This window comes from Panthera onca, chromosome B2, assembly GCF_046562875.1.
Source record: "Panthera onca isolate mPanOnc1 chromosome B2, mPanOnc1 haplotype 2, whole genome shotgun sequence".
Taxonomy (NCBI): Eukaryota; Metazoa; Chordata; class Mammalia; order Carnivora; family Felidae; genus Panthera; species Panthera onca.
Window position 1 is genome coordinate 46,735,655 of NC_138343.1, and position 13,342 is coordinate 46,748,996.

A 13,342-nucleotide genomic window follows, 5' to 3' on the forward strand; every position below is an offset into this window, starting at 1 on the left:
ACCATTCTGAATATAAAGACACATATACATTAAAAGTAAATGGATGAAGAAAATATACCATGCTAACACTAATCAAAATAAAGCAGGAGTAGATATATGAATTTCAGACACAGACGACTTCAAAGTAAGGAAATTATCAGGGATAAGGGAGATATTTACATATTCAAGGAGCAAATTCTGGAAGAAGATATAACAATTCTTAATATGTATGTATCTAACAATACAGCATCAAATTACATAAGACAAAAACTAATAGAGCCAAATTCCATATGTCAGCAAGATAAAAAAAGAAAAAAATCACGATTGTATCAATAGATGCAGAAAATGCATTTGACAAAATCCAACACTTATTCACAAAGAAACTCTTAGTAAGCTAGGACTAATGGGTACTTCTCTCAACTTGATAAAGACTATGCAGAGAAAATCTACAGCTAACCTTATACTTAGCGATGAGAAATTCAAAGCTTTCCTGCTAAGATCAGGTAAAAGGCAAGGCTGTCCCTCTTACCTGCCTTTTTCAACATCAAACTGGAAGTCCTTTCTTAAGCAATAATTCAAGGAAGAAAATAATATATATACAGATTGAGAAAGAATATATAAAATTGTCTTTGCTCACAGATGACATAATTTTCTCTATAGCAAATCTGAAAGAATTGACAAAAGAACTCCTGAAACTAAGAAGCATTACAGCAAAATTGCAGGATACAAGGTTATTGCACAAAAGTATATTGCTTTCCTTGGCACAAAAACAGACACTCAGATCAATGGAACTGAATAGAGGACCCAGAAATGGACCCAATTAATCTTTGACAAAGCAGGAAAAAATATCCAATGGAATAAAGACAGTCTCTTCAGCAAGTGGTGCTGGGAAAACTGGACAGCGACATGCAGAAAACTGAACCTGGACGACTTTCTTACACCACACACAAAAGTAAATTCAAAATGGATAAAAGACCTAAATGTAAGACAGAAAGCCATCAAAATCCTCGAGGAGAAAGCAGGTAAAAACCTCTTTGATCTTGGCCACAGCAACTTCTTACTCAACATGTCTCCAGAGGCAAGGGAAACAAAAACAAAAATGAACTACTGGGACCTCATCAAAATAAAAAGCTTCTGCACAGCAAAGGAAACAGTCAGCAAAACTAAAAGTCAACCAACAGAATGGGAGAAGATATTTGAAAACAACATATCAGATAAAGGGTTAGTATCCAAAATCTGTAAATAACTTCTCAAACTCAACACACACACAAAAAAACTAATCCAGTGAAGAAATGGGCAAAAGACATGAATAGACACTTCTCCAAAGAAGATATCCAGATGGCCAACCGACACATGAAAAAATGCTCAACATCACTCATCATCAGGGAAATACAAATCAAAACCACAATGAGATACCACCTCACACCTATCAGAATGGCAAACATTAACAACTCAGGCAACAACAGATGTTGGCGAGGATGTGGAGAAAGAAGATATATCTTGCATTGTTGGTGGGAATGCAAGCTGGTGCAGCCGCTCTGGAAAACAGTATAAGGTTCCTCAAAAAATTAAAAATAGAAGTACCCTATGACCCAGCAATTGCGCTACTAGGTATTTATCCAAGGGATATAGGTATGCTGTTTCAAAGGGACACATGCACCCCAATGTTTATAGCAGCACTATCAACAATAGCCAAAGTATGGAAAGAGCCCAAATGTCCATCGATGGATGAATGGATAAAGAAGATGTGGTATATATATACAATGAGAATTATTCAGCAATCAAAAAGAATGAAATTTTGCCACTTGCAACTACGTGGGTGGAACTGGAGGGTATTATGCTAAGCAAAGTTAGTCAGTCAGAGAAAGACAAATATCATATGACTTCACTCATATGAGGACTTTAAGATACAGAACAGATGAACACAATGGAAGGGAAGCAAAAATAATATAAAAACAGCGGGGGCAAAATAAAAGAGACTCTTAAATATGGAGAACAAACAGAGGTTTTTGTGAGACGGGGGATGGGCTAAATGGGTAAAGGGCATTAAGGAATCTACTCTGAAATCATTGTTGCACTATATGCTAACTAATTTGGATGTAAATTTAAAAATAAATAAATAAATAAATAAATAAATAAATAAATAAATAAATAATTTTTTTAAAAAAAGAAAGAAAGAAGGGCTCATCTGATCCCATGGACATTAAAGAATAAAAAAAAAAAACTATATTGCTTTCCTATAGACCAATAAGAAACAAGTGGAACCTGCAATTAAAAACACAATGTCATTTACATTAGCACCTCAAAAATGAAATACTTAGTTATAAATCTAACAAAATATGTATAAGTCCTATCAGAGGAAAAACTACAAAATTCAATGAATGAAATCAAAGAATAAAATAAATGGAGGTGCGCCTGGATGGCTCATTTGTTGAGTGTCCAACTTCGCCTCCGGTCATGACCTCACAGCTCATCAGTTTGAGTTCTATGTTGAGTTCTGTGCTGACAGCGCAGAGCCTGGAGCCTGCTTCAGATTCTGTGTCTCCGTCTCTCTCTCTGCCCCTCCCCTTCTCATGCTCTCTCTCTCTCTCTCAAAAATAAACATTAAAAAAAATTTTTAAATAAATAAATGGAGAAATATTCTACATGCATGGATAAGGAAGACTCAATATTGTCAAGATGTCAGTTTTTCCTAACTTGATCTATAAATTCTGTGAAATCCCAGGTCCCAGCAATTAGCTGATGGATATAGACAAACTGACTTTAAAGATTATACTGGAGGGGCGCCTGGGTGGTTTGGTTGGTTAAGCATCCGACTTCAGCTCAGGTCATGATCTCATGATCGGTGAGTTCGAGCCCCGCGTCGGGCTCTGTGCTGACTGCTCAGAGCCTGGAGCCTGTTTCAGATTCTGTGTCTCCCTCTCTCTCTGCCCCTCCCCTGTTCATGCTCTGTCTCTCTGTGTCTCAAAAATAAATAAATGTTAATTTTTTTAAAAAAAATAAAGATTATACTGGATAAACAAAAGACTCAGATGGCCAATGCAATATTAAAGGAGAAGGACAGAGGACTGCCACTACCTGTATTCACGATTTAATATAAAGCTACAGTAATCAAGAGAATGTGGTATTAGTGAAAGAATAGACAAATAGATCAATGGTAAAGAATATAAAGCCCAGAAATAGACCAGCATAAATATAACCAACTGATCTTGACAAAGGAGCAAAGGCAATACACTGCAGCAAAGATCATCTTTTCAAAAAATGATACTGGAACAACTGGACATCCACATGCAAAAAAATGAATCTAGGCACAGACCTTATACTCTTCATATAAAGAAACTCAAAATGGACTGGAGAGCTAAAGTTAAAATGCAAAACTATAAAAACCCTAGCAAATAACGTACGAGAAAACCTAGATGACCTTGGAGTTTTTAAGTAAAACACCTAAAAATATGATCCACGAAAGAAATAACTGATAAGCTAGACTTTATTAAAAATAAAAACTTCTCTGTGAAAGACAATACCAGGAGAACTAGAAGACAAGCCATAGAGTAGGAGAAAATGTTCCAAAAGACACACCTGATAAAGTCTTGTCATCCAAAATATACAAAGAACTCTCAAACTCAACAATAAGAAAATATGCAACCCAATTACAAAATGGGCCAAAGATCTTAACAGACATATCACTCAAGAAGATATACAGATGGAAAAAAAGCATTTAAAAAGATACACAACATCATATATCATCAATGAAAGTCAAGTTAAAACAATAATAAAATACCACTACACACCTATTAGAATAGCCAAAATCCAGAACACTGGCAACACCAAATGCAGGTGAGGATGTAGAGGAAAAGGAACTGTCATTCTTTGCTAGTGGGAATGCAAAATGTCGCAGACACTTTGGAAGACGGTTTGGCAGTTTCTTACAAAACTAAACATAATCTTATCATATTATCCTTCAATTGTGTTTGTTGTTATTACTTAAAACATTTGAAAATGCATCTACACAAAAACCCATACATGGTTATATACAGCAGCTTTATTTGTAATTGCCAAAACTTGGAGAAAAAAAAGATGTCCTTATAAGTAGGCAAATAGATAAACTATGGTGTATCCAGATAATGGAATATTATTCAGTGCTAAGAAATGAGCTATGAAGCCCTGAAAAGACATGGACGAAACTTAACTGCATATTACTAGGTGAAAGAAGTCAATCTGAAAAGAGTACATCTTGTATGGTCCCAATTATATAAAATTCTTGAAAGAGAAAAACTGAAAACAGTAAAAAAGATCAGTGATTTCCAGGGGTGTGGTAGGAAGGGGGGGCAGGGATAAATAGGCAGGGCACAGAGGATTGTTAAGGCAGTGAAAATACTCTGTATAGTATTATAATGATGGGTATAAATCATTATACTGTTGTCCAAAGGCAGCGAATGTACAACACCAAGAATGAACCCTAAGGTAAACCTATGGGCTTTGGGCAATTATGTTTCAATATGTTCATCTTTAGTTTAAAGAAAGAAACAGGGGCGCCTGGGTGGCTCGGTCGGTTAAGCGTCCGACTTCGGCTCAGGTCATGATCTCACAGTCCGTGGGTTCGAGCCCCGCGTCGGGCTCTGTGCTGACAGCTCAGAGCCTGGAGCCTGCTTCAGATCCTGTGTCTCCCTCTCTCTGTGACCCTCCGCCGTTCACGCTCTGTCTCTCTCTGTCTCAAAAATAAATAAATGTTAAAAAAAAATTTTTTAAAGAAAGAAACAAATAACCACCATTTTGATGAGTGATTTTGATAATAAGGGAGATGATGCATGCATAGTGCAGTGGATATATATGGGAAATCTCTGTGCCTGCGTCTCAATTTTGCTGCAAATCCAAAACTGCCCTAAAAATAGTCTATTAAAAATTAAATTATGAAAAATTAATAACAAGCAATTTTAATCGTATCTTTGAAATATTTTGTTTTAAAAGTCTTTCAAGATTTCAGATCCAAATTAATGTTTAGTTGACAATTTCAAGCAGTGGTGAAAGTTCTAAAAAAGAGAGAGTTAGAAAAAGGGCAGAGAGGCTAAATACCATAGTGCAGTCTCTGTGAACACACAATATGTCTTAATTTTCATCATTTGTTTCTGCTCATTCTTTGTCCTGCTGTAGATAATATGCTTTCGTATTTTAACAGGTTATTCTCATGATGTTGTCATATAAATGCAAATTTCTTCATTTTTGCTAAAAATGATGTCATCCTTGGGGCAATGTTAACTTAAACCTTTATTTTTGACTGTGGATTGATTGCTCCAGCTGGTATACAGCTGAAATAGGCAAACCGATAGCCCTGGAGACTCCAGAAAGAAATAGACAAGTACAAAGAAGATTGTAGAAAGAAAAAAGATAAGAAAACAGAAAAAAGGCATAAAGTCAGAAATTAATATAATTAGCTAACTTACAGAATATAGGTGGTAATATGGTAGAAAAATCAGTGCAATTAAAATGGGGTAAAAAGAATGGCTCTGAGGTTGCCTCTGGGTATAATTCTGACTTTTAGTACCACGGTAAAGTTTGATATATGCATGATATACACACATTTTGTAAATAATTAAAATTATCCAGAATGTGGGAAAGCACAAAATGAGGTACAAGCAGTAATAAAGCAAACTTACTGTATTACAAATGCCTAACAAAACCACACAAAACTGTGTGGGGAAGAAAAGAACTAATCTGTTAACTCAGTAAAACATTATTTGCATTATTTGACTGTAAGCTAACGGGCTAAGACAAAATGAACTACATACAAATATTCTACTCTATACTCACAAGAGTATAATTAGTAATTATAAAATTGGGATTTTTGTCATTATGAAATTAGGATTATTCACCTTCAAATGAATGTGAATAATGAGATGCAGTTTTCTTATTGTAGGAGAAAGGAATTATAAATATGAATTGAGGAAGGCTAGAATGAACCCTTGGGTGTTGGACTTACCAGATGAATCAGTATGTACTAACAATTCTTAACAAACACATAGAAAAATACATAGAAATCAATATAGATATTGGTATAGATGTCCATGTGTACCCACTAAGAAGACCTAGAACAGTAACACTACAGTAGCAATGAGCATAACTAGTGCCCATATTTTGTTTTCTGAACACCATTCTTCAATAAAAATGAAAGGACTCTGAGAAAATGGCTGATTTCAGGAAAAGTACTAGATTAGAATGGAATACTTCATGTTGCCTGAAAGTATGCGAATGCTTAAAACAAATTATTGGAGATATAGAAAGGAATAAATTTGAAGGGATTCCCATGACCAAATCCGGGATAATTTGAGCAAAAATAAATAATAATAATGAACTATGAATCATAGAATAAAATATCCAGGAGTCAATGCCAATATAAATATACCATTGAAGAAATAAAGGGGAAAATGGGCTGTTCTTCCTTCTAGTAAAATTCCAATTAATAAATGTAGAAGGGATGATGGAAATAAAAGTCACTATTTGGCAACATCACAGTAAAAATTGCCACAGCAAGATTCATCCACGAATGCTAAAATTAGTAGGCAAAAGCTTAATAAGAAACAGGATATTAGCATAATTAACAGTATCTTCCCACAAGATAATTATTATTTACAAAGAGAGAAAATTACATTACAAAGAGCATTACAATGGAGAAACTTTTTAAGTACCACCTGAACCAGGTTGTCTAGCATGACCCTTAATAACATCTATAAACATTACGTGCCTCCTACTATGATATACTGAGAAAGACATGGTATTACTTTTCTGGCACTCTTACAAAGAATGCATAATCTGAATTTAATCATCAAGAAACATCGGACAAATCCAAATTGGGAGACATTCTACAAAACAATTGGCCATTTCTCCTCAAACGTAGGATCATGAAACACAAAAAAAAGACTGACATAACTAAATGCAATATGGGATCCTGGATTGGACAATTTGGACAACTGGCAATTAAACAGGGTCTATAGATTAGTTAATAGTATTGCATCAGTGTTAATTTTTATTTTGATCCTTGTACTTGAGTTAAAGAAACTATTACTTTTTGTGTAAGAATTTTCAGTTCTATTTCTGCAACTTTTCAGTTCTCTTTCAGTTCTCTCTTTGTGTATGTCCGAAATTATCTCAAAATAAAAGGTTAAAAATATACAAAAAGCAAATCATTTTTACAATCAACTAAAGCTCTTTTTAGTTAAAATGCAATTACAAAAGAGTGAGACAGATCTTTTAATCATAAGCATGCCATAAATTACATATCAAATTATGCTTCGTATTTCAGAAAAGTATCTTCTTTGGGAACTATTTCAGTAATAATTCTTTAAAAAATGCCTCACAAATACTTTTTCTGGAAATAATTTTGCCACAAAAGTAGATCATGTGCCACTGAGAATATTAGTTATTTTATTTTAAAAGTTGGGATTTTTTCACTATTACCCAGATAGGATAGATAGGTGATAGATAAATAGATAGATAGATAGATGATAGATAGATAGATAGATAGAGAGATAGATAGATAGATAGATGGATAATAGATAAATGATAGAGGGATATATAGACAAATATATAGAAACATATACATATATATTCATATATTCATTCTTCTGTCTTGCCTCCAAAACAATTACATCTATTTTTAGATATTATGATCCTCCACATAGAATAGATTTTCTGCCCTTGAGAATATGTAAAATAGTCCATTGCAATAATTCTTAAAGTCACAAAATAATCTTGAACAATGATAGATGTGTTGGAATTGATGCACAAACTTCTAAAGTGACAGCTTAAAATGTAGTAGCACCCCTAATTTCTGCTATGTTTATAAAATTGGTTTCATTCAAGGTTTGATGAGAGACACTTTAAAGACTCAAGGGTACATTTGAAAGCTGTAATTCAACAGCATCAGGCTAAAAGGGCTTGACTGACTTCTCAAATAGGACTTGCCCTGCTATAATTGCTGTGATTATGTCATAAATCAGCACAACTGAAAACAATGTACATTTGTTGGCTACATTTTTAAAAGACAGAAGAGTTATGGATAACAGCAGTAACTCTGAATGTTCCTATAAAAATCTACATTATGGCTTCCCCTACCCAATAAAATGGGAATGACTAGCTTTTGCATTTTAATTATTGCACAAAAGCATTCTTAGGGTATTAACAACCAGCTGGTAATGGCCTTTTCCATTTCATGGCATAACATTGTTTAACTGTAAAATAATAGTCATGTTTTATGTCACTTTTTGCCATTAGTTTTTCCATCTTGCCCTCATCAATCTGGTAATTTTTATGTGAAAATCAACTTGTAAGTTCTTTAATGGCTAGTTTTATGAAACATCAATTTAGTATTATTTACATGCTGGAGAACACAAATATAATTATGAATTAATTGGATTAATTTTATCAATCCAACATAGCCGCATATTAGGAAAATGTCATTCTTTCTTGTATTGATTTTGTTCTATATAAAATCTGCAATAATTATATTATTCCAAACACCACAATTAGCTTGGGATGTCATTCATTATCGTTCAAAATAAATTTACTCAGCATTCTTTATACTATACTTTTGAATATTCTCTTAAAGAGATGTGTTTTTAAACACAAAAAGAAATGAGAAAACTCTATATTGGTTTGAAATAACACTAAGTTAAAAATTCATTATGTTTTCCTTCATTTAATATTTGGCTTCACATCTCAAGATTATTGTAGAATTTAGGACCTAGAAACACAGTCCACAATTTTTAGCTTTACATGTAATTGAAAATATTTGAGTCAGATAGCTAATGAAGATCACAGCTCATACTTTAAAAGTGCTTTATGGCTTAGAAAGAACGTATTATTGTGTCCTTAAAAGATAAGGAAGCTAAGTCTCAGAAATGTCCAGGCTATGCAAGTATGAAGTGAAAGAACAAAAGCTATAAATTCAACTCTCCTGATTTCATTGTTTTCCCAAACATAACACAGCTGCCTTTATAATAAGGCAATCTGATAACTCTTCCAGCTTCTCCTGGCTGAGGAAAAAAAGCAGTCAAAGAGCAATTTGGCTAAAGGAAGTACTTTCCTAAACAAAAAGCATTCTATAGCTAACATAGCTAAGTTACAGGTGTTATACTCCAGGTATACATACATGTAAGGATCCTCACTCCCACATTTCATTTATAATATTTCTATGAAATAATTTAACAACTCCATTCACATTAATTTTTTTTTTGAGGCCTTAGTGTAGTTTTGGACAGTAGTGATCTACTTCATTGCTATCTAATTTTACCATGATTAATCATTTTCTCTCCCCCAGTGGATTGTAAATCTTATGAGCCTAATGTCCAATACTGGCAGTACTGTATTGGATACATGATAGTTCATACCATGATTATACATACATAATAGCAGTAAAATAAATATTGTTGATTTATTGATTAACTTATTCAGGGCAATGAGTGCTACATATTTATATTATTTGCAGATTAGTCATACAGTATGTGACACATGTATATTTTATTACTGGATGCAGTTATTTTATATTTCAGTCAATAGAAGGGATTACCTTCATGGCACATAATAAAAGGAACTGGTATGGGCTACGAATATACATTGAGTGTAGATAAAATGACTGAAAAAGCATGAGAATTATGATTTTCTAAGCATAAGACAATGTAAAAGGATAAGGATACGGGCTAGTTTGGGAACCAGGAAACATAATCTAACATATGGCCAGTCCCAAAAGACAGCCAGAGCATAGTGACAAGAACTACAGCAATGGAAGATGTGAGGAAGGTGAAAACACCCAGCTGAAGCACAAATATCAATTTTGTAAAGGGAAGATGGCAACTCTGGCAAGCCATCAATCAAGGCACAGACAGAGGAGTGTGTTGCCACCTCCTAACCAAGAGAAGTTGGGAGAGTTCTAGGAAGGGTTTTGCAGAATCTAGACATTGTAGTTAGCTGTTTTGTTTTTTTTTTTTTTTAAATAAAAACTCATATTGAATAATACAGAAATAAAGGAAGACGTAAATAAATCCTGAAGCTTTGTCATTGGACACAAATCTTTCTGGTTACAGTGTTTTCCTATTGAATTAACTCCTATATCATTTATGAAGTGTCCCTTGTTATTTCTGATAATGCATGCAATTTTGAAATCTATTTCATCTGATATTATCTGAGAGCAAACCTTCATATTTTTACTTTGCATTGTATATATTTTTGTCTATTTACTTTCAACCTATCATTATATTTAAAGAACATTTCTTTTAGATAGCAAATAGTTGGATTTTGTTTCAATTTTTATCCATTCTAACAATTTCTGAACTAAATTAGCATGATTAGTCCATTAACATCTAATACAATTATCAACTGTGTCCCTGAAAGCTCATGGGTAGGATTCTTGATGGAGTCTGTTGTGTTACTAGTAGAATCTGCATCCCTTTAAAGCCCTCTGAGAGTCTCATTGGCTGTTCTGCTGCCTCTTTCCATCCACCCCCCCAAGTCATGCAACTCATGATGCAGTATTCTGAATGAAGCAAGAAACAAATGGGCTCTTTGGCAGCACAATGCACAGATAAGGAAACAGGCACCCATTCATATGCTCTTACTTTCCCCCATAGGAGAAATCAGGAGCCAAGAACTCTTTGCACTAGGCTGTGCCACATGGTGGAAGAGGTGATGCAAGTAAAGTCAAATGTTCCTCTTACCCTCTCTAATGCATCCAAACTCACATTTTTTTCTTCCAACAATGTGCAAGAGTTTCTCCACTAGATGGGTGGATGACAAATTGTTATAGTTGAGTGTGGGATATGAGTGATGAATCAGCCATATGCTGATGTCATTCTAGAAATTCTCAACTTGGGTTTTAAAAATTAACTCAGCCATATATATTTATGAAATACACCTCAAACACATATATACTGAAAGCTGGAAAATAAAGAAAAAATATTTTAATTAATGAAAACTAGAATCTTATTATGTTTGTATCAGAAAAAATAGACTTTATATAAAAATATTAGGTAATATTCAATGTCAGTCTATATTTAAAAATGATTCTTCATATTTGCTAAATATATTTAGTGTTTACATTACATATTTCATATATATATTTCATATAAATTTCATATATATATTACAAATATATATATTTCATATACATATATTTCAATTATATTATTCATATACATATATGTAATACATATATTTTTCACACATATATTTCATACATAAATTTCATATATATTTCATATATAGTTAATATATATAGTTCATTATATATTTCATATATATGTGTGTATATAGTGTATACAAAATATATACATATGAACTATATATATGAACTACATATACATGAAATACATATATATGCAATACATATATGCCATATATATAAATAAGCAATATATATATGGCATATATATATCACATATATATATGCAATATATACATATGCAATATATATGAAATATATGTGTATTTCATATATAAATAAGTAATGTATATAGATATGCATATATATTGCTTATATATATTGCATATTATATCTATATGAAATATAGATAAATAAGCAATATATATATGCAATATATATTATTTATATACATATTTCATATTTATATGTTATATGCATACAAAATATATATATATGAAAAATATGTCATATGAAAAATATCTATATGAAATATGTATATAAATAAGCAATATATATGCTATATATATGTTGTGTATATATATTGGATATATATGCTATTTATATGAAATATACATATGCAATATATATTTATAAATAAGCAACATATATATATTGCATATATATATACACTATATATATGCAATATATATACAAAAATATGTATACGAAACATACAATGATATATATGTTATATCATTGTAACAAATTATGATATATATATAATATATTATGATATATAATATATATGAAATATATATAATACATATATACAAAATATATATATGAAATATATAAAAATAAGCAATATATATGCAATGTATATATTACAAAGTATATACACGTTATATATGAAATATATGTATAAATAAACCATACAGATGCATATACATTACTTCTATATATATACTATATATATAATACATATATAAGAAATATATATACGAAATGTATACATGGAATATATATATGCAATGTATATATGCAATATATATACAATATATATAACTTACATATATTTCATATATACATTGCATATATATGTATATATATTTATGAATATTTAAATATGTATATATAAATACATATATATACATTTATATATATTTATTGCTTATATATATTCCATATACACACACACACACACATATATATATATATATTTTAGCCTGACTGGAGGCAAGACACTGGTCCCCCCACTTTCCTGGCCAGGCCTTGTTTCCTTGTGCCTGCAAATGCCTCTGACTATTGTACGGAACCTTCAAAGAAATTGGAGCTTAATTCCATCCTCACCCAGATGAATGCCAGCCTGAGCCTGAGGCTTTGCAAGGCTAACACCAGGGAGGTGGGCGTGCAGGTGAGCCTGCGGATGGACAAGTCTGTATCGCTGGGTTCTCACACTGTTCTCCCTCTGGGGCAGCACAAGCCACAAGGTACCCCTGCTGGTCTGGGGAGTCTATTCACCAGGGATAGGTTATAGGAGCTTTATCCAGCTGCAGAAGGAGGGGGAAGACCAGGAGAGGAAGGTACTTTGGAGTCCTGCAGAGGACAGCCAGCAGCACCAGAAACCACCAACTCCAAGTTCTGAAGAGTTCAAAAGGGAGTAGCTTTGCCAGTATGAGCTGGGGGGAGGAAGCTGTCTCAAGCCCTCAGGAATGGAAGAGCAAGCAGACGGGAAGTCAGTGGAACAGATTTGCTCAGAAAACCCAACTTCCAGTTTTTAGAACCAAAATATGGCTATTTTCACTGCAAAGATTGTAAGACCAGGTGGGAGAGTGGTTATGTGTGGTGCGTTTCTGGAACTAATAAGGTTAATTTCAAACAACTGTGTTGCAAATGCCAAAAGAATTTAAGGCTTATCAAGTAGAAGCATTTCAATGTCAGACCTGTTCAAAGTCTCGTTGTTCCTGTCCTCAAAAGAAAAGACACATTGATCTAAGGAGCCTGCATAGATAGGAACAGTATAACTTGTACAGGACACCCAAACTTTCCTTGTAACTTATGGTACTGTTCCTTTTTTGCAACTTAGCTCTCACCTGGTATTGGAAAATGGACTAGGCTTTTGTACTTTTTGTAGGTTGTTTAACAATTGTACAATGTGAGTAGAATAACATAAATGCATGTAAAAAAATATATCTATGAAATGCATACATATGAAATATATGATGTAAACAT

General features: G+C 32.8%; 1 pseudogene; it reads left to right on the forward strand.

Annotated features, from left to right (window-relative positions):
- LOC132667933 (protein ZAR1-like pseudogene) overlaps window positions 1-13,123 on the forward strand; it is a 51,622-nt pseudogene extending 38,499 nt beyond the window's left edge.
- Window positions 13,124-13,342: the final 219 nt, after the last annotated feature.